Here is a 22838-nt window from a genome sequence, read left to right as displayed (position 1 = left end):
GTTTGGGGTGAGGACGAGGTTACAGCTGACTGCAGAAGAAGTATGCATGCGATCGGGAAGACGGGAGTCAAGCGATCTGAGGTTGGCGGGGGCGGTGGAGGCACCTGCTGCCCCTGCACAGGGAGGCTGATGTGCTGGTTCACTTTGTGGGCACGGGGCAGCTGCTGGGCCCACATTCCCCCAGCTTCTCTCAGATCTCCAGCTTCAGTCTCTCGGAATTGTAGGTCAGGTGTGTGCACGGCTTGCTAGTGAAGGGCACCAGCTCCGTCTGTCACTGGCGTCATTGAGGTGGGAGGTGGTGAGAGCAGGTACAGCTTCCGGTATGCCTTTGCAGGTTCACAGCTCCACAACCATCTTTTCTTTGCCTGCTGGTCCTCAGACCTGTGGCAATTTCAGGCCTGCACTAGATGCACAGAGGCTGTTGCCTTCCATTGGATTTTTTTTAACCGGTTCTACTGCATAAGGTCTTTTCCTATAATAAGTCAATTTCTCCTGTCACTCACGGTGGTGTTGCTTCTCCGTTAAACCCTGACTAATACAAACGGATGCAATCTTTTTTTTTTTTTTCTCTCAAACCAAACCCTGACCAATATAAATTGCAAGACAGTATTCCATCTTTCTACTTTGTTTCACAGACAGATGTTACATGACGGAATTCATTTAACTGAAGAGTTCATTTTGTGCTTTGTCTTCATGACCAAATACTTGCTTCCTCATCCCTTCTCATGAATTCATACATACTGCATCCATCCGGGGTTTGCCAGACATCGTGTGAATCTAGCAACAGGTAGGTTTTCTGACCTTGAGAGCTTGTGGGAAAAAAAAAATGGACATGTAAATGGCAAATGTGGCTTTTATTGTCACAGCTCCACTAAACTGCTCTTTAAAGGTCACTGAAGATTGACAACTGAAGATTCTCTAATTACCAAACCTGGTAGCTGTTTGCTTATCCACATCCCACTCACCCTCAGAAACAGTGGGCACTGCTCACTACTCCCTAGAAACTGAGCTCTGTTGTATGAGCAGGACTGTCATTTGTCTTGTTCTGTGCCGTGTCCCCAACACACAGAACAATGTCTGGCATGAGGCGGTATTAATAAATATTTATTGAATAAATGATTGAATACGTTTGCTTCTTTTAAAAAACACCTTTATTATGTTATGATTCCTGTACAGTAAATTACATATATTTCAGATGTACAATTTGAAAAAAATTTTTTTGAATTTTTTTTTTTTTTTAGTTTTTTTTGGGGGGTTGGGGGAGGTAATTAGGTTTGTTTATTTACTTTTTTAAGAGGTGATACTGGGGATTGAACCTAGGACTTCGTGCATGCTGAGAATGCACTCTACCACTTGAGCTATACCCTTCCCCAACACTTTGATGAATTTTGATAGATGTACACACCAATGAAACCACCACCATAATCAAGATAGCTATCATTTCTACCACTCCCCAAGAGGTGCAAATTTCAAATCCCCAATTTATTCCTTCCCTGATAAGCATAAATTTGTTCTCTATGTCTGTGAATCTGTTTCTGCTTTATTGTTTTATAGATAAGTTCATTTGTGTCCCTTTTTTATTTTAGATTCCACATACAAGTGATATCATATGGCATTTTTCTTTCTCTTTCTGACATTTCACTTAGAATGACGATCTCCGGGTCCACCCATGTTGCTGCAAATGGCATTATTTTATTCCTTTGCTTTTTAAGGTTTGCTCTTTCCCTGGTTTCTGAGATGTTGTGATCTCCTTGTATTTCTTATTAATTTCCCCCTCCTTTTTTTGGGCATATCTTCTAAATATAGGCCTTCCTCCATATTCATTCTCTGCTTAATTCTTCCTTCTAGATTGTATTTGTTTATTAAACAAATATTTAATGGGTACTGAATACGCACTAGGAATTATGTAGGAATAAGTCATTAATTTTCCTGTCATTCTCTGGTTGCACTTTTTCTGTCTTGCACTATAGTAATTCTTTACTTGTTTACTGCTCCTAGAAATTATGCTGGTTACTTGTAATCCAACAACAGGGAACAAGTCCAGCCTGCTTCTCCTCTGATTTCACCCGACTAACTTCAAACACCATCTCCATGAAGATGAATTCCAACACTTTGACTAGTCATTGGGCAGTTTTTAAAGGATGCTCTTAGCTCAAATTCAATATGTCCATAACAGAATTGGACATCATTCACCCAAATATTCTTACTTATAAGCACCCTTTATCTGGTCACCCTCTGTCTTTCACAGCTCGCCAGTCATCCAGTCTCATTACTCCATTCTCATTTCCATCCCGCTCATTGCTCCTGACCTAGTTTAGGACTGGTCGGCTCTCGCCCCGCAAGTACTGTCAGCCATCCAGCTCTGTTCCCTGGAAGACCCCCTCACGCCCTCCTTCCCTCTGCTGCCCTGAGTCGTTGGCCTCAAAATCTCTCAGTGGCTCCACATCTCTTGAGCAGAGTGTCCTGAGCACAGCATCTCCCTCTTCTGTCCTGAAATCTCCTCATCTACATTTATCCATTTATTTCACTATTTACCACCCTCCCTGGACTCTTGGCCATTTCTTGGCACTTTACATGGAAAGGGCTGATGCTGTTTCCTGTCTAGGGTGCCCTTCACGCCTTGTCCAGGTGAAATCCTCTTGATCAGTCATGTACTGGCTGATCACCACCCAAGATAAGCCCAGATTAACCCAGTAGGCGTAAGTCATTTATTTTCCTTTCATTCTCTGCTTGCACTTTTTTTCTGTCTGGCACCATAGTCATTCTTTACCTATTTACTGCTCTCAGTAGACTGTCAGCTCCTTAAAATGCTTTATGTCTCTGCAACAGCATCTAATGTAGGCACTGATGATGGTAGGTGCTCAATAATGTGTATTTAAAAATGGTCAGAGGTGAGAAGTAAAGCACTTTACCAGGGAAGAAGGATGAATACAAAGTAAGGTGAGAAGAGATGCCACCAACTGGGACCAAGCGCAGAGCCCAGGGCCTGGGAGTGGCAGACACAAACTTGCCCCCCCCCCGCCCCGCCCCCGCCCCGCCGGGATGCTGGGGAGTCTGTGTGAGGAAAAGATTGGAGTTCAGCTAGAGAGGTTCGAAACGCTTCTGACCCCAGAAATCGATTCTCATATTGGAGCTTGTGGAAATGATCACGTTTTGAGAGATTCTGGTCTTGACTGGTCCCAGCATCGGCCACTTCTACATTCTATCTTTCTTTATTTCTCCTTGATTTTAGAGCCTTTCGAGCACCAATGAACAAGGTAGCTGACTTGAGGAGGGATCATAAGGGTTGGATGTGCTTGCTACTTGATGCCTGACTTTCTCTAGCATCTCTCTCTGTGTCTTCTCCATCAACAAACACATCCTCCAAGTAGAAATTAAGAATCTTAAGTGTTATTGTCTTGTAAAGGTTATGCATTTGGTGGAATATAATCTCTTTCTCGTTCTGTCTGTACACGCATGTGCTTGCACAGACACACACACACACACACACACACATGCAAGACTTGAGCCAATGGATCTGGGTCTAAATTGTGTTCTGCTGCATCGACGGAAAAGGACACTTTCAAAAGTGTTCATTCATGATCCGGTGACTCACTGAGGAGTGGCTTTCCTGGGCTTGTATACATGATCAGGCCTCTTTGATCTGGTAACTCCATCATTTTGAAAAACTTTAATTTTTTCCAAAACAGAAGAAAAATGCAGTTTGCTTTTTGGAGCAGAGAGAGTGGCGAGGCGAGTTCTTTATGAGTTCTTGCAAAATACAAGGCACAGCAGCCCAGGAAGGAGAGGGCAACTATAGGCCACCTGTTGACAGCTTTCTGGACAAATTGGAAAAGTGTGTTCCAGCGAGAGTTGCGATTGACAATGGATAAAACCACATCCTCTACAGAAAACATGAAACTTGGGAGTGGGAGAGATTTTATTTCCTCGTCCAATCATCAGGATTGCAGAGCTCAAAACCCGAGAGAGCGCAGTGAAGTGTTTGGTGCTAGAAGATGTGTCATTTTCATTCCTGTCTGCTCGTTGCGTAGAGGGCCAACGCATTTTAATTTAGGATTACTAGCACTAGATGATCTTCGCAAAAAGGGGCAATTCTTACTGCACCTATTGTAAGGGGCATTCCGTGGTCATCCTTTTTTTTTTTTAAATAACAACTGATTGTGCCAAAGGGAAAAGGGCAGGGAGGAATAAATTAAAGGTTGGGGATTGACAGACACACATTACTATATATAAAATAAATAAACAACAAGGACCTAATGTAGAGCACAGGGAACTATATTCAATTTCTTGTAATGACATATAATAGAAAAGAATCTGAAAAGAGAAAAATGTGTGTGTATGTATATGTATAACTGAATCACTTTGCTGTACACCTGAAACTAACATTGTAAATCAACTACACGTCAATGAAAAAATCTAAAAAAAAAGTCTACATACCACAGGACAGGAACTACTCCTCCCACCATTTCAAGCAGCTCAACAGTGTTGCACTCAGCGGGAGATATTTGGTTATCCAGCTCGAATATTCCACTTTTGTCCAAAGTCTGTGGTGTAATCCATTTGGAGTTTGGTTTGAGGTCTGCCGTGCCTGGCGACTCAGAACTGGGGTCTGATATCACACGTGTGCGTGGCTTGTGCACACATGCTGACTCAACAGTGGGTCTCTTCTTCACTTGCAGGTGGTAACCCTCAGTTACAGGACTCAGCCCTCAGTGGAATCCAGTCTGGTTCCCTGAAGCCCTGTGTCCTTCCCTAGAGTAGTTTGGTAATGACACTTTATAGCTTTGCACCCATGATCTAGCATGACTCTTCACTGAGATCACATTTTGAGTCCCCAAATATGTCTAGAAGAAATAGACTGTATTTCAAAAATAAGTAGGAAGAAAGAGTTAACTCCTGTTGGTGTGTTCATCTATTTTAACAACATTTCTAAAGACCTGGCTTCGTGTTTTAAGCACTGATTTTCCTTTAGCACCCAGCCAATAGTCAGTGCCATCTTCATTTTAGCAAGGAGACTGGTTGCTCAGACACCAGCATCTTACCTCATGGCCAGGACCGGCCCTTCAGCCTGTGGGAGGGTCGGGACTCCTAACCTATAGATATTATTCCTTTAATCACTAACAGTGTATTTTCCATGACCGCCTTCAGTTCACGCTCCACAAACATTAGCCAGGTAACAAACAGAAAATACGACATTGAAAAAAAATCAGAACTTATACTTTTTGGCACATCTGATTCTTACAAGGGGTGGTGGGGGGAGGGGGTGGGAGACCTTTCCAACAGCATCTGGACATAAAAATGAACCGCCTAATCAGAACAAGGCTTTTTGAAAGAAGAAAAAGTATTTCTTATTTACTTTAGGTGCCTGTAGTTTCAAACTTGAGAGTTTTATATAAAATATCTGAAAAAGAAACAGTGGGTGTAATCAATGTGCTATACATCGGGCAGTTACATAACTTTGTTGAAAAGGAAAAGGAAGAAAGCCCTGAGGTCTGATTGTGTGAGACACTGAGTCATGAGAGAAGGAGAAAAGAGAAAGAAGGTAAAAGCTCGTTTTTGCATGTTTTGTTTTTTCCTCCCCAGTCTTGGCAGATGCCGAGGTTAGTTATAAACAAGGCCTATCTGAAATCTTTTTTTTTAACTGAAGTATGGTCAGTTTACAATGTTGTGTCAGTTTCTGGTGTACACCATCATGTTTCAGTCATATATATACATACATATATTCGTTTTGATATTCTTTTTATTATAGGTTACTACAAGACATTGAATATAGTTCCCTGTGCTATATAGAAGAAACTTGTTATCTTTTTTTACATATGGTATTTAGTATCTGCAAATTTTGAACTCCCAATTTATCCCTTCCAGCCCCTTTATTTTGTTTATAATTTAGCAAATTTATTTTTAATATGGATATTGTTATAGCAAAATATAAAATTAAATGATGAAAGTTTCTTCTAAGAGTACAATTTAACTTCATCCTAAAAAAGTTCATCTATTTATTTATTTAATTTTTTAAAATTTTATTTTGTTGAGTTATAATCAGTTTACACTGTTGTGTCAATTTCCAGTGTAGAGCACAATTTTTCAGTCATACATGAACATATATATATATTCATTGTCACATTTTTTCTCTGTGAGCTACCTTAAGATCTTGTGTATATTTCCCTGTGCTATACAGTATAATCTTGTTTATCTATTCGACATATGCCTGTCAGTATCTACAAATCTCGAACTCCCAATCTGTCCCTTCCCACCTCCCTCCCCACTGGCAACCACAAGTTTGTATTCTCTGTCTATGAGTCTGTTTCTTTTTTGTACTTATGTTCATTTTGTCTTTTTCTTTTTTTTTCATCTATTTTTTAAAAACTATACATACTCAGGTGAAAAAAGGTTCTTTGACTTAAACTTACGAATTCAGAGTTAAACTCATGACTTCAGAATTAAACTCTAGAAATAAATGCTATGGCCATCTAAAAGTTTATATTGACAAACTGCATACATTTTCAAATTATAATGCAATATTTGTACACAGAATAACTACATATATATAACTTCACTTACATTGCTGATATATAATAGTTATCCAAACTGTCTTGAGAAATGAGGTTTAATATAGATTCAAACTAAGTAGAAGATCAGTTTCAACTACAGCATTTCTTTCACAACTGGTAAGAGATAATCCAGACATTTGCTGCATATAAAAAAAGCCCCATGCTTCGTCATCTCTGGGAATTTCAACATACTTTAGGTGACCCTGAAGGAGCTCACTGCTGTGCTCGCTGGTCAAGTTGGAGGAGCTCTGGTCCAGAGGAGGGGACTGCCCTCCATCCACTGGCCTCAGCGCAACTCAGGTGGGGATCTGGCTGAGTAAGTGAGTGCAGCCTGGCAGTCTGGGAGGCCTGAGTGGAGGGGAGGGGACAGCACAGCTTTAACACGAGGCCCACTCCTGGGAAAAGGACCATCAGGACTCGATGCTTGGTCCCCTGGCTGGTTTGTAAAAGCCCCTTGTGATGTGCTGATTCTCATGACCTCTTCCAGGAACTTAAGCACTGTTAGCATCTCCGCCATCTCTTCTCATTATAGACTGCAGGGATCTCTCTCTCTTCAGTTCTTGGACGAGAAAATTGATTTCCTTCCTCGAGCTCAGGTTGACCATCGTCAATTTCCTGTAAGTGTCAGCGAGGCTGGGTATGTTTACTGGCTCCTCCTCCAGCCTGGTGTTCCTTACAGTTGTCTCCATCCTGGCGCACTCCTTTTTAGCCACACACAGCTTGTCGATGAGGTGGCATTTCTCCTCAATCTGTGCAGCCAGTGTTTTTGCCAGTTGCTTTTCATGTCTTCCATTAAGTTGACTTCTGATTGAACAAATCTGCAAGTAAATAACACACCCACCAACAAGGTGAGGACAGACCTCAACGTTGTCTCCCAGCGGAGGCTCTGGAACATGAGCTGAGAACACAGGCCATTGGGCAGCAGCAACACCAGGACCACACTCAGCTTCCTAAGGATCAGCCCAAAGCTAAGCTCCACAGAGGATGGCAGCCCCTCCAGGGCACTGACCCACCCAGGGCTCTGCCCAGTTACCGTGGATCCACCGGCCACAACAAGCCCCAGGGGACACCCCAACATTCCACCTGGAACCCAGCCAGCAACTGACATCCTGGATCGGTCAGTTATCCAGTCAGTGTCTGAGCCTTCCCAGCCCCTTCGAAGAAGATTTTACAGGGATCGCTTCACTTGTGCTCACTTTCCTCCTGTCATTAGTGAACCTCTGTCCCTTGAGATGTTGTGTGAAATCAGTGAGTCTCCTTGGCTTTTGCTCCTGCCTCTCGCATCGCACTGCTCCCTGGGAGCACCTTGGGGGCAACCTTTGTGTCCACAGGGCATGATGGTGCTAACAGACCCCGGAAAAAGGGGAGGTGGATAGCATGCTCTTCCATGGGATTTTTGAATAACCAATTTTATCTCTAATGTGTTAATATCTTTGTTCAGTTCATTCATAAAGCCAATTTTTCCTTTTTTAAAAGATGTTTATAGAATACTAACTTGTGGTTGCTGGGGGGAGGAGGGTGGGAAGGGACAGACTGGGAGTTTGAAAATTTGTAGATACTGACAGGTATGCAGAATAGATAAACAAGATTATACTGTATAGCACAGGGAAATGTATACAAGATCTTGTGGTAGCTCACAGTGAAAAAGAATGTGACAGTGAATATACGTATGTTCATATATAACTAAAAAATTGTGCTCTAACTGGAAATTGACACAACATTGTAAACTGACTATAAGTCAATAAAATAAAATTAAAAAAAGGATATTTAATTCATTTAGATAGACTAGAAAATCATTTGCCAGGTGGCACTGAAGGTTAACTTACCTTTTCTGGGTCTCGGTTTCCTCAACTGTAAAAGAAGGATTTGACAAGTTTCTTCCCATCCGGAGACAATACGAGGCTACATTTAGTTTATTGCTAATCCGAACAAATGATCGCATTTTCTCTAGTAAATCGTCAGGGTGACTCTGCTCCTTACCTGGGTGGCCTTGCTAGTTGTTCCGGTCTCATGAGGGCACTGAGCTGTCAGTGTGGAGGTGACTTCTAAGCCACTCACTGTCTTTGTTAAGTGAATTTTCATTTTTATGTATGCACGTATGTATGTATTTTTTTTAGTTACTCATCCCTCTATGAACAATACTTAATAGTTCCCCTAAAGAAGTATTGGGGGAAGTCATGAGATAGTCGTAAAATTCTGCATGGTTTTCAGAGCAGCGGCAGTGAAGGTCGGTTACTCTCAGCAGCAGCTGCTTGCAAAGCTGTGTGATGCCCTTGATGTTAATTGCTTTTGGAGAAGTAACAATGAGTTATTTCTCAAAGTGTATTTTTTTCCTCCAAATTGAGAGCTTTAAGGGAGTTTTATATTTGGTTCCTTAAATCTGAGCTGTCCCTGGTGACTGACAAGGCCCTTGGGCTGACAGATCTGACATCATCGCCCACCACCCCGACTCTACGTGCCAGCCACCCTGCCTTCCCTCTGTCCTACAGAGGCTCCCAGCGGTTCCCACGTTAGAGCCTGAGCATTTCCGCTTGCCTCTGATTGGAATGCTCTGTCCCCAGATTTCTGTGGCTGCCTCTTTCTTGTCATTTGAGGCTCTGCTTAGATGTCACCTTCTCAGAGAGGGCTTCCATGGCCACCTGATTCAAAACCCCCCACCCCCACTTCACCTCCAGTCCGATCATTGCCACCTTATCACCTGGTTTCATTTCCTTCACAGCAACTCATGCTAGGTAAGACAATCTTGTTCACTGATTTGTTTGTTTATTGTTTGTTTCTCCCTTGTAGAATGTTCTTTCCTTGAGCACAAACTTTGTTTTGGTCACTACCGTACTCAACAAATATTTTCTCAGTGGATAAATGAGTGAATACTCTATGCCACTGCTGTCCAATAGACCTTTCTGCAGTGACGAAAATGTTGTATATTTGCACCAACCAATATGGCAGCCACGAAGTCACACGTGCCTCTCACACACTTGAAATGTGGCTTTTGTAACTAAGCAATTGGATTTTAAGTTTCCCTTAATTTTCTTTTATTATTTCTCTTTCTATTTCTTTTTTAAAAGTTTTTTATTGATTTATAAGCATTTTACAATGTGTCAAATTCCAGTGTAGAGCACAATTTTTCAGTCATACATGAACATATATATATATTCATTGTCACATTATTTTCTCTGTGAGCTACCTTAAGATCTTGTGTATATTTCCCTGTGCTATACAGTATAATCTTGTTTATCTATTCTACAAGTTTTGCTTAATTTTAATTAATTGAAATTTTAAATCGCCACATGTGGCTAGCAGTTACCGTATTGGTCAGAGCAATTCTATTCTGCCTTTGGTGTTTAGTGATCAAATCAACAGCAAGATGGGGTTAATAGCAAGAACAGTAGCGACTTTGGAGCGGTTTTTTTTTTTATGATACTTTGTCTTTTTATCTCTCAGTGGAATCAGTGGGGGTAGAAAAACATCCAACAAACTCATGCAAACCCACCTTTTGAAATTCAGTTTTTAGCATCACTGCATTAGCTGCTGTATGCTTTCCAGGGCCAGCCTCTTTATTATACATTTTGCTTCTGTTAATAACCTATGAATTGTGTGGAGTTATATAACTAACAGCTTCTTCAAAGATAGGATAGCAAATGGCTTTCAGTGACAAGAGCCCAAACGCACCACTGAGTTTTAAAAAATTCTGCATCTTTTCCGAGAGAGACAGTCACAGTTACATGGAACCCTTAACTTCAAGGTGCAATTTATGCAGGGAAAGCGAGGGGAACCAACACCCCCATTTGTAGTTCAGTCAGAACAAAGGTCTTTTGTGAAGAGACTGTTTATGCACCCTCGACACTTTCAAGGCATCGTTTGGGGTGTATTACCTCACAGGTGATTTACATTTTCTGTTTAGTATCACTTCTTTCCCTCAGTCTGTGGAAGGGGGTTGAATGGAGAATTTTTTCCAGGTTTGCAGCTTTCCACTGCTGAAGCCTGTAGAAGTGCTCCATGTATTTGGAGGTGGGCTGCTAAGGGAATAATAGTTTTAAGACGGCTGACTCGTCCATCGTTTATCATCATTATATGGTGTCTGTCAACAGAAAACCGTTTCCCAGAATTCCACACGGAGTCGCTCCACATAGAAGCATGGAGTCTTGTGACAAGAAAAAAGCATTGCAATGAACAGTAATTGGAAAGGGGGTGGGGGAGGATAAACAGAAGCTTTTAGGGCTAATTCATGGCTGGCGTCATCTCCATTAGCATTGGGACTATTTGACGTGGAGTTCAGAGAACATGACCAGGGCTGGTTTCCATCTGTCATGGTGATTAATGGGAGTATTGTTAGGTAATAATAGTTTAATAACATAGCTGGAGCCAAAGAGGCACACCAAAAGTGTATATGTAATTCTAAAACCAAGAGGAACTGTGGATAAAATCACAAGAGCCAGGAAATTGGGGTCCTGTTCTCAGCTCTACCACTTAGCAAAGGACAGCGAGGGAGAATTTTTTCTACACTGAAAAGGGTTAAAATAGTCTGTCTACTAATGAATGGGGTGAAGAGAGCTGTCTTAATTCTCAGGAAGGATGGCATCTTGGTGATTTTCAGGTACCTACATCTCAAGGACTGAAGAAGTTTGTTAAACCGTAACTCTTCTGAGATCCAACAGTTGGGATAAGTACAGCCCACACATTGGAGAGGGAAATAGACCCTTCCATGTGTCGACAGATTGGATTCATCTTTTCCAAAAAATATCTCAGTTACAATATATGATATGATCCCACAATCAACTCAATGACTATCTACCATTGATTGCAAACCTAAATAGTTAAAATCGTCTTGCTTTTCTGGGTCTGCAAGAGGCAAAATTGGGTCAGCTAGGAACAACAGATTTCAATGAAGTTGTCCTTTTTCTCAGGTGGCAGCAGCTCTTGAAGGACCAGAGACCCACATGACCCACGTGTATTCAGAGCCTAGACTATGTGGCCTTTTACACTAGCCTGTTGGAACTTTTCAAGGGAGAAATCACTTTCCATAGAGACAGCTGGGACGTGAGACTGTTCACCTGTTGGCTTCCCTTTCTGACAAGGGAAGAGCCACCTGACCTAGCAAAGCGCTGTCCAGTTTTTACTCAGAAGGTTTCCCCTGAATGGAAAGAGCTTTCAACAAGTAAGGGTGGGCTTATGGGAGAGGGGAGGACAGAACCTGGCCACGTGCCTTTCTGGACTGGGCGGCGTGCTCTGTGGGTTATTGCTCAGTGTTTAGTCCTTCGTGGTATCAAGATAGCTTGAACCCCACTGGGAGGGAGGCAGCCCGACACACTGAAGCTAACCAGAGACACCTAACAGTAAGTAAGGGATGGCGATCCAAGGGAAGGAGTTAGAACTTTTGGGGCTTTTGTCCTCAGTGGTTTAGATTACATGTCTTTCCCATTTACTATGGCTGATGCTCAGGGAACTGGAAGGAAATTTAAAAGTCCCAGGCCGAGTGTAGGATTTTATTATATTTTTGGAGTGATGGTGGGTTCCTTCTCTGTGCCCGAGCACAGGTGAATGGCTATCTGTGGGCGGTGGAGGGATCATTTCTACTGACCCAAATCAGGGGACAGGTGGTGCTGGACGTCTGCCGTGGAGGCTTCTATTTAGGTCTGGTCTCATTCGCGATGTGTGTACACTGCACACAGATGAATGGGGGGTTTGATTTTGGTGCAAGTACCAGGTTTTGTGTTTTCTTTTCCTTCTCCTGTGTCCATCCAAGGGAAGGAGTTCTGATCAGAATGGATCAAGGTCAAGGATATCACGTGGCCCACAGTACAAGGCCGTGGTGCTTTGGTGTTAATTGGAGAATGAGTTCAAGGTCTGGACTTGCAGTGGTCTCCTCTTGGACTTGTCCTTCTTAGCTAGCTTGTCCTGCCCTTGAGAGGACGTCAGACCAGCTCTAGGCTCTGTAAAGCAACTCTCACTTTCCCTTCATTTCCCTCAGCACTTTCCTCCACTGACCTTTGCTTGTCATCAGAGTGATAGGATGGAGACAAGCCTTCCATGTGGGCTGGGGGCCAGAGGCCCCACCCTCCCTCTAGCCTTGACATACATAGAAGAACGATCGTGGGGTTTAGAGCAAAGGCCTCTGGGTAACGAGTGCCTTTGCCTGGTTGTCCTCTCTGAACAGGCACTGCTCTCAGAAGCACCGAAGGAACTGGCTGGCTTGAAGGATAACAGGCCCCCAGCCACTATTCAAATTTCAACTTACCAAGACATGGTTTCTAAAGCAAACACTTTCAGTGTCTATTTCAAGGCTGCTCAAGGTACTCCAATAAACTGCCTCCTAGTGTCTACTTCAAGCTGCATGGGCATGGATGGATCTGCCTTGGATCTTAGACTCCAAAACTGTGAGAGGATACAGTGACGTTCCCCTAGTGGTCAAGTCACAGGGATGGACACCTTTTTCTCTCTACTGTTCACTCTCTTTTGTTGGATAATTAAAGCTGTGAATCAGCAGAGTTGGCCTGAAGAGTGCAGTGGGCGTTGGCTTGATGTCAGGTGCTCACCTCTTGGTCCTCCCTCATCAAAGTGCACAGCCATCCAGGTCTTTTCCTTCTAAACTGAAGAGGTTGACGGGGATAACGTCCAAGTTCCCTTCCATCAATGCAAGGCTGAGATAACCAAGCGGAGAGCCGAGGCCATTCGAAAACTAGTAACCAAAGACTCTTTTGTTTGAAAAACCAACATTAGAGTGCACGTGCTCACACACTCACACACTCACACACACACACACACACACACAAATCTCTAGCTGTTTAGTTTAAAAAGTTAAAGTTTAGACTCCTTATTAGGTAAGTAATTGGAAGAGTTTCCTATCTGCCGTTAGCTGCAGCAAAGGCATTTTGGGAATGTGTGTGTGTATATTTTACTTGAAATTGCTAGATATTACTTTAATTCTTGACTTATTTTTTTTAAAACGAAGACCACACCATCCACAGAACTAGGATAGGTTTTTTTTTTTAATATTTTGTAATACATTCATTTAATTTTCATGCTTTTCTCTAGAAGCATACTGTATTATTCTTTATATTAAGTGCCTATTCATTCGTGTTCATCTCCCCAGGTCCTTGTCTCTCTTGATGAGCTGTTCTTCTTACTGCTGTCCTGTGCTCAGTTCTCGGAGACCTCCGGGAGGCCAGTGGTAGCATGTGCTGTTGGGACTGTGGATGTGACCCCCCTTCCGACCTGTTCTTCGGCCAGAGCCAATGCCCTTTCTCCACCACTGGTCACAAGCGAGCCCAGGGGAATATGGATGGCTCTGTGCAAATCCACTGCCACTGTTGGAAACAACAGTTCGAAGTGGGCTTTCCCCTTCTGATGATGGGTGGGTAATAATGAGATCATTGTTGTCAGGCTAAGAAAATATGAGAGTTTGCCAGGAAAAATTGTTTTAGCTTCCCCCAATAACAGTCACATGCAGAGAGCTGGCAAAGGGCAGCAGAGGGAGGCCGCTTCTCTTGCTTCTCTTGTCTGAGTTCCTTCAGATCCACCCTGATTGTTTTCTACCGCTGGACATAGAACAATGTCTAGTCATGGCTAGTGTACCAGAACGGACACTTACCGAGTCCCAGATACTCCTGCAGAGCAAGATGCTTGCTCCCCAGTGTAGCAGTTCCAGGAAAAAAGGCTCCAAATGTGACCTCCATTCTCCAGTTATGACCTATTATTATACTTTACACTATTACAATTTCTTGACTGAAGGCAGTTCTCCCTTATTAGTATGTGATGGTTATTGGTGTGTTATACCATAAAGCTAAGAGTTTGAAAGTTTCCAGAGCTTTATTCCTTTCTGGGCAGGAGTTGCTGAAGATTTTTGATCTAGAATTTTTTGGTGAGAAATTGGTAGAAGAATCTGTTATGGAGAAGAGGGTTCTGGTAACCCCACCACTAAACTCTTTCCCAGAGAGAGAAAATGAACAAGTCAATACTGGAGAATATGATTAAGTATTTTTAAAGCTGTGAAAGTTTAGAGGTATGTGATTAGAAAGAAATTGCCCCCTTTTTCTTTTTTTTCTTTTTTTAAAGTTTAACATTTTTTATTGAGTTATAGTGATTTTGCAATGTTGTGTCAAATTCCAGTGTAGAGCACAATTTTTCAGTTATACATGAATGTACATACATTCATTGTCACTTTTTTTTTTGCTGTGAGCTACGATAAGATCCTATGTATATTTCCCTGTGCTACACAGTATAATCCTGTTTATCTATTCTGCATTTTGAAACCCCAGTCTGTCCCTTCCCACCTCCTGTCCCCCTGGCAACCACAAGTTGTATTCTATGTCTATGAGTCTGTTTGTTTTGTATTTATGGTTTTTTTTTTGTTTTTGATTCCACATAAGTGCAATCTAATATGGTATTTTTCTTTCTGTTTCTGGCTTACTTCATTGAGAATGACATTCTCCAGGAACATCCAGGTTGCTGCAAATGGCATTATGTCGTCAGTTTTTATGGTTGAGTAGTATTCCATTGTATAAATATACCACATTTCCTTTATCCAGTCATCTGTTGATGGACATTTAGGCTGTCTCCATGTCTTGGCTATTGTAAATAGTGCTGCTATGAACATTGGAGTTCAGGTGTCATTTTGAAGTAGGGTTCCTTCTGGATGTATGCCCAGGAGCGGGATTCCTGGGTCATATGGTAAGTCTATTTCTAGTCTTTTGAGGAATCTCCACACTGTTTTCCACAGTGGCTGCACCAAACTGCATTCCCACCAGCAGTGTAGGAGGGTTCCCTTTTCTCCACAGCCTCTCCAGCATTTGCCATTTGTGGACTTTTGAATAATGGCTCTTCTGACTGGTGTGAGGTGATACCTCACTGTAGTTTTGATTTGCATTTCTCTGATAATGAGTGATATTGAGCATTTTTTCATGTGCTTATTGATCATTTGTATTTCTTCCTTGCAGAATTGCTTGTTTAGGTCTTCTGCCCATTTTTGGATTGGGTTGCTTGTTTTTTTCTTATTAAGCCGTGTGAGCTGCTTATATATTCTGGAGATAAAATTTATATGGAACCATCAAAGACCTAGAATTGCCAAAGAATTACTGAAGAAAAAGAAAATGGCTAGAGGAATAACTCTCCCAGACTTCAGACAATACTATAGAGCTACAGTCATCAAGACAGCATGGTATTGGTACAAAAACAGACATATGGACCAATGGAACAGAATAGAGAGCCCAGAAATGAATCCACAAACTTTTGGTCAACTAATGTTCGACAGAGGAGGCAAGAATATACAATGAAATAAAGACAGTCTCTTCAGCAAATGACGTTGGGAAAACTGTACAGCAGTATGTAAAACAATGAAGCTAGAACACTCCCGTACACCATACACAAAAATCAACTCAAAATGAATCAAAGACTTAAACATAAGACAAGATACAATAAACCTCCTAGAAGAAAATAAGGCAAAACATTATCTGACAAACATCTCAAAAATGCTCTCCTAGGGCAGTCTACCCAAGCAATAGAAATAAAAGCAAGAATAAACAAGTGGGACCTAATTAAACTTTCAAGCTTCTGCAAAGTAAAGGAAACCGTAATTAAACAAAACGACTATCTACCGAATGGGAAAAAATTTTTCCAAATGAAACCACCCCCTTTATCTTGTATATTGATTTTTAGTTTTAATCCCAGCCTCTACTTACTTTCCTCTAGGTCAAATTGCCCTCCATTAAAGCAATTTTAATTGAGGCAGAGAACTGAGGTAACAGTTTTGTCCTCAACAGAAACATTTTTTTAATATTGAGACTTAGAATTTCACCCTTCTAAGACCCAGCGACTTCACATGCAGGGGGTACATTGCCTGGAAGTTAACTCCGCATGAACGCGTTGCTAAGAATTTTTCAAACCTCACGTTGTATTCATTTTTGTTGTTGAGTGTGTACCCGCGAATTCTGGCATGTGAAATCGGGAGCACACCGTAAAACATACAGTGTATATAACCTGGCTGAGTGCAAGGGCTTTTGAGAAATTAATAAGCAGAGAGTTTTTACTTTTTGTTTGTCTTTGCATTCTCTGTGGATTATAACCCCAAACCCCCATACTCCCAAAGTTGGCCTGGCCATCATTGCCCTCAGTAAGATCTGCTGAGAATCTGGGCGGCATCTTCTCAGTGTTGAAAGTCTTTTATAACCTGGCTAGGAATTAGGCAGCTTTTAAATTTGTCAGGTCTCCGGGTTCCACTAAGAACTCATTTCAATCTTTTCTCACTTGAACCTGAATTTTCACCAGCCCTTGGTGGATTTCAGTTGGAATTGTTACAGAATTACGTGAGGATGGAAATTAGTTTAATGTGAAGAAACAATGGAAGAGATACCACATTAGATAATCTATGATTCACATTGGATTTTACTGTAGGCATCAAGTCATTATGAATATAGAAACGAATTGTTAACCTGACAAAGCAGGTCACAGATGATGAAATTAGGGCATATTTTGGAAAACTCTAGTAACATTAAAAACAACACAGAGTTTTATGGCTCCGAAACAAATTGCCTGCATCACCTGAAGCCAGGTTTAGTTGAAATAACTAACTAATTAGATAAGAAATCAAGAATGAAAAGAAATATAAAGCTCCAGTTCAGGTGAAGAAAAGCTGTATATAAAATTGCTATGTTACATTTGTATTAAGGTCTTGTTTTAAGGTATGTGAGAAAGGAAATTGCAAATTAAGTCTGGTGCGACATATACCAAAGCCAAAGTTTTCAGACTGTACAGTATTGTTTGGCATTAAAACGTTCTTTTTCCTAAACTCCCTCCCCTCACCCTCAAACACAAAACAAACGCTGTTTATCATCTTGGAGCTGGACTCCTGTCAAAGGTAGGTCATTAATTTGACCCTGCTTGACAGCTATTTTCCAAAAATAATGACTGATTATTCATGCATAGTTCACTTCTCTGGTAGAACACTTAAAATGGGGGAAAAAAAAAAGAATCAACTAAGATCATATAGAAACGTTGAGTTTTCTTTCGTTTGGTGTTTAGTTCCATGAATTTTCCATTTATAGGCTTGTGTTACCACCTCCCCCCAATCAGGTTACAGAGCAGTTTCCTCACTCCTAAAACCTCCCTGTGCTCTCCCTCCCCAGTCACACCCATCCTCCGTCCAGTGGAATATTTTTATAGTTTTTGTGCCAAGGATTGTGTGTCATGGAAACCTGTCCCTAAGCAGTTTCTTCTGGATCATCAAAGAAGTGTGCTCTCTCTCTCTCATCTTGGCAGTTTGTTGGTATGGTCAGTTCATCTTTCTTCTTCTTTTTTTTTTTTTAAATTGAAGTATAGTCAGTTATAATGTCAATTTCTGGTGCACAGCCCAATGTCCCAGTCATGCATATACATCCATACATTCATTTTCATATATTTTCATTTATAGGTTACTACAGGATATTGAATATAGTTCCCTGTGCTATGCAGAAGAAATTTGTTATGTATCTATTTTACATATACTAGCTAATATTTGCAAATCTTGAACTCCCAGTTTATCTCTTCCCATCCCCTCTGCTCCCCCGGTAACTGTAAGTTTGTTTTCTACATCTTTGAGTCTGTTTCTATTTTGTAGATAAGTTCATTAGTGTCTTCTTTTATCTCTCTTTCTTAGATTCCACATATAAGTGATATCAATGGTATTTTTCTTTACCTTTCTGGCTTGCTTAGAATGACAATCTCTAGGTCCATCCATGTTGCTGCAAATGGCATTATTTTATTCTTTTTCATGGCTGAGTAGTATTCCATTGTATAAATATACCACAGCTTCTTTATTCAGTCATCCTTGATGGACATTTAGGTTATTTCATGTCTTGGCTATTGCAAATAGTGCTGATATGAACACTGGGGTGCAGGTATCTTTTTGAATTAGAGTTCCCTCCAGATATACGCTTAGGAGTGGGACTGCTGGATCATATGGTAAGGCTAATTTTAGTTTTTTGAGGACTCTTCAAACTGTTTTCAATAATGGCTGCACCATTGTCAGTTCACCTTCTTGAGTGGGTTATACAAGTAACAAGTTTCTCCCAAACTAAACGGGATTGGATTGAGTATGATCATCTGACCCAAAGGTGAGGTGTGCAGAACATTTGCTAGAGTAGCACTTGAGATCATGGATCTAGCTGCTGAAAGGGAGCAATAGATCTGAGAGCCTGAGACCTGGGGTAGGTGGGATTTAAACCCAGGGAATGGACATGAGAAAAGGACACCCCAAGTTGAGGAAGTGTGTTAGCCCAGTAGAGAGGTTGGAAGGTTCAAGACACTGGTGAAAGCAATGGTGGTCCACGTGGCTGGTGTGACACCTATTAGTGGTGGGGGGCAGAGAGTGGAGCACAAGACTCGAAGGTCTGCCAAAATAAGGATGTTATTTATTGATGGTGGTAGAACATTGACTCATTTCTGAGCTGGTGAGACATGATCTGAAATGTGCTTCCAGAAGAATAATCGTGGAAGACAAACCAGGCTTTGGGGACAATAATACTTGGGGCATCCAGAGAAGGCTCCCAGTGATACCACAAGTGGTCTTTTGGATGCTCTGTAGTGAGGATGAGCCAGATGTTAGTATCCGAACCAAAGTCTCTGCTCGTGCTTTGTGCTTGGGGGTATGGAAGCATGGAGAGTAGCTTGCATATTGTTCTTAAACCATCTTTTGATCATTGTGTTAAGTTTAGAATAAAAAAAATCCCCTTTAGATAGTGTTAGAGAAACATACCAGATGGTATTTACAGGATAATTAGATTCAAGAGTCCAGGGCCTAGAGGAGAAAAACTGTTATCTTCGCAAGTCTTACTCTTGTCTGAGTGGGCTGCACATTGTACATATAAGAAAAAATAACAGACTCATTACTCAGATCTGCAGGAACCCATTTGTTTGTTTGTTCATTCATTCCTTCCCTCCTTCAAAAAGCATGCTTCAAGCACATGTCTTATGTGCAAGATGTGGGCTCTTGAAACCCAGTTTGCAGGTCAGTGTAGCCTTCAGAAAACCATGGCCACCTCCTGGCCAACTCAGCTTAAGCCAGCCTGGCTAGGCTGGCCAGCTCTGATCTTTTTGATAACCAGAGAACTCAGAGGACTAAAAACAGACTTACCAAATGATCCAGCAATCCCACTCCTGGGCATATATCCAGAGGGAAACAATTCAAAAAATACATGCACCCCAGTGTTCACAGCAGCACTATTTACAATAGCCAAGACATGGAAACAACCCAAATGTCCATCAACAGAGGACTGGATAAAGAAGATGTGGTATATTTATACAATTGAATACTATTCAGCCATAAAAAAATAAAATAATGCCATTTGCAACATGGATGGTTCTAGTGATTGTCATACTAAGTGAAGTAAGCCAGAAAGAGAAAGAAAAATACCATATGATATCACTTACATGTGGAATCTAAAAAAAACCAAAAAACAGGACAAATGAACTTATTTGCAAAACAGAAATAGACTCAGACATAGAAAACAAACTTACGGTTACCAGGAGGAGAAGAGGGTGAGAAGGGATAAATTGGGATTTCAAGATTTGCAGATACTAAGTTCATTCTATATAGCACAGGGAACTATACTCAGTATCTTGTAGTAACTTATGGTGGAGAATTATGAAAATGAATATATGTATCTTCATGTAAGACTGAAGCCTTATGCTGTACACCAGAAATCAACACAATATTGTAAACTGACTATACGTCAATAAAAATTTATATACCAAAAAAATTTTTTTTAATTAAAAAAAAATCAGAGAACTTTCCACTATTATCAGTGTCCTTTGGGGCATTGATTCTTTTTGTTTGTTTGTTTATTGAAATGTAGTCAGTTACAATGTGTCAATTTCTGGTGTACAGCACAATGTTTCAGTCATGTATATACATACATCTACTTTGTTACCTTTATTATACGCTTTCTGGGGGAGGGTGTAGCTCAAAGTGCTAGAGTGCATGCTTTGCATGCACGAGGTCTTGGGTTCAATCCCTAGTACCTCCTCTAAAAAAAAAAAAAAGTGAACCTAATTACCTCCTTCCCCCCAAAAAAACCCTTAAATATTATATGCTTTCTTCCTCCATTTCCTGTTAACCTCCAGGTTCCTGAACCAGATTCTTGAACTCTTCCCTCAGCTGGCCTTCTGCCCTTCTGCATGATCTGCCTGGTCCTTTCTTGCCGACCCAGCTCATCACTTAAGCTGGTCCTTCCTCTCACCTACGTCTGAGCTCCTATGGGCTTACCTGGTGCTGACACATGCCCTACTTCCGATGTTACCTAACTGGGGCGTGTTACTCCCGGGGACCTGTGGTCTCATTTATTTCAGACACTGACTTGACTTTGACCAGTGGCTTCAGGTTGCATCTTCCACCACTGTTTGCACTTTTCACTTTGTAACATCAAGTTTTCAGGCCTCTATGCCCCACTCACTCCAACAGAGGAATGTGACACCTGTTTTACTCCAATGGCACCATGAGCTGGTTTTTGGCACATTTGGTTCAAGGAATAGTCTTTTTATTCTAGTTTAGTCCCAGGTTCATAATTAGAAAACTAGATTTAGTTCTGCTTTAGACAGTTTCAAGAAAGCTAAAAAAAAGAAAAAGAGAAAGACTTGACTCAAAATTGTGTTAAAAATGCATTCAGTTCTGGGGTCAGGAAATTAGAATGGGTTCTTCTCATTTTAGACTCCCGATATTATTTGAGTTTTTGCTTGGCTTGAAGAGAAAATAGACGTAATGGATGTGCTAGCTGTTGTGACTAAGTCATGTGTCGCCTGAGGGGCTGGACAAGTGCAGAAATTAAACTGAATTTCTAGTGATTGACTGTGACTCTGGGGGATAGAAATGTTTTACAAGCTGACAGTCTCATGCCCGAGCCCGGGGAGGGCCGGGAAGATACTAACACGTGTGGTCTGACACCACACGTTCTTTTGGGGACAAAGAAGACAGTTAACCTCTGTTGTTCCACACAGGGACCTTAAAAACTCTGCGGAGCATATGTTTTCCTCATTTCTCTGAGGACTACCAAGGAGAGTGGAGCCTTAATTAGGAAACCACTGTGGCTCTGATGCTCCGGTCGAACTGATTTCTTGAAAAGGCTATCATTCTTCCTTATGTCCTTCTCAAAACTGTTTCGTGAGAGTATTGGAAGCTCTCTCAACTCCAGGCACACCCCCTCACACTTCGGCATGATGAAGGATTAAGAGGCTGTTTTCCCCTTTATGAGAAAAGTGACTATTGGAGGGTTTCCCGATGGTAGCAGGGGTATCTTGTCACTTTGGGGATTCTTTCCTCAAGACAAGCAGTTCCAGGAATATTCTGCAAACATGGCAGGGGTTGCGGGGAGGTTGGGAGGAAAACAGGGCTGTGTACAGTTGGAGCTCTCCATGTTCCCGGGACACTGAGGACATCTTCACTCACTGATCACACTCGACCCACTCAAGTTTCATCACTTGTTCTGCTCACATCTGTCCAGCAGGCACAGTGAGATTACAGGGACCAGCCTGGCTCTCCCGGGAGGACTGTGGATGGGGGCTAGGAAAGATGCATGTCTTACACAGCAGTGGCTGCTGGGAATGTCTCTGCCTGCTGTGCAGTTATGGCTTTGCACACAGAGGACCTGATAAAAGGCAGGTGTGCGGGGAGCAGGCTCTGTGCTCGGAGACCCCGGGGGGAGGGAGGGAGATGACTTGGCGTACAAGGCTGCACTTGACAGACATCACACCTGTGCTCCTCCCCTCCCAGCTCAGGCAGCATCGCCCAGCCAAGCTCTCACTCCCTTCTAGGCTCTGGGGGAAGTGTTCTGCGTTCCCTTTTTCATTCCATTCCTTCTGGTGGGCTCCACTAATCTTCCCACTTTGTAGATGGGGAAACCAAGACTCAGAGGTGTTGAATAACTTGCCCAGGGTCACAGAGATAATGCACCTAGAGCCTGAGTTCAAGTCTAGTTCTAGTGAGGGAACCTTAGCTGATAGCCAGAAATTAAGACATTAAATTGCCTGGTACCCAAAATTGTAATGACAGGTGTGAGGTACTTAGATGACAGAAGTGCCCTGGAGTCAACAAGTCAGCTTGCTCTTGGTAGCCGTTCACTTCTCAAGGCCAGGTGCTTGAGGTTGATGTCAATTTATTCCTTCAAATCTAGTGTTTCCTTTCTGATGTCTGTAATTTTTAAAGTATTTTTATTTTGGATGTTCACTTTAGTTATGGGACTACAAACACCAATTAAAAAATGTCTGTGTGAGAGGGTCTAGCTAACTCAGTGGTAGAGTGCATGCTTAGCATGTACAAGGTCCTGG

The 22838-nt window shown here is 41.8% G+C and overlaps 2 long non-coding RNA genes across 2 annotated transcripts in view; both read left to right on the top strand.

Annotated features, from left to right (window-relative positions):
* The first annotated feature begins 7651 nt into the window (after positions 1 to 7651).
* Positions 7652 to 22838, top strand: part of LOC140700800 (uncharacterized) — a 50992-nt gene continuing 35805 nt past the window's right edge. Inside the window, exons 1-2 of the long non-coding RNA XR_012079498.1 lie at positions 7652 to 7799; positions 11456 to 11706. This is a non-coding gene — a long non-coding RNA (uncharacterized lncRNA). The remainder of the gene's footprint in view (positions 7800 to 11455; positions 11707 to 22838) is intronic.
* On the top strand, positions 13693 to 16270 carry LOC140700801 (uncharacterized). Its single transcript, XR_012079500.1, has 2 exons — positions 13693 to 13902; positions 15485 to 16270. It is a non-coding gene; the product is annotated as an uncharacterized lncRNA (long non-coding RNA).

This window comes from Vicugna pacos, chromosome 2 (assembly GCF_048564905.1).
Source record: "Vicugna pacos chromosome 2, VicPac4, whole genome shotgun sequence".
NCBI lineage: Eukaryota > Metazoa > Chordata > Mammalia > Artiodactyla > Camelidae > Vicugna > Vicugna pacos.
Note: the sequence above shows the minus strand (reverse complement) of the source record. Positions and strands in the feature narration are given on the sequence as shown.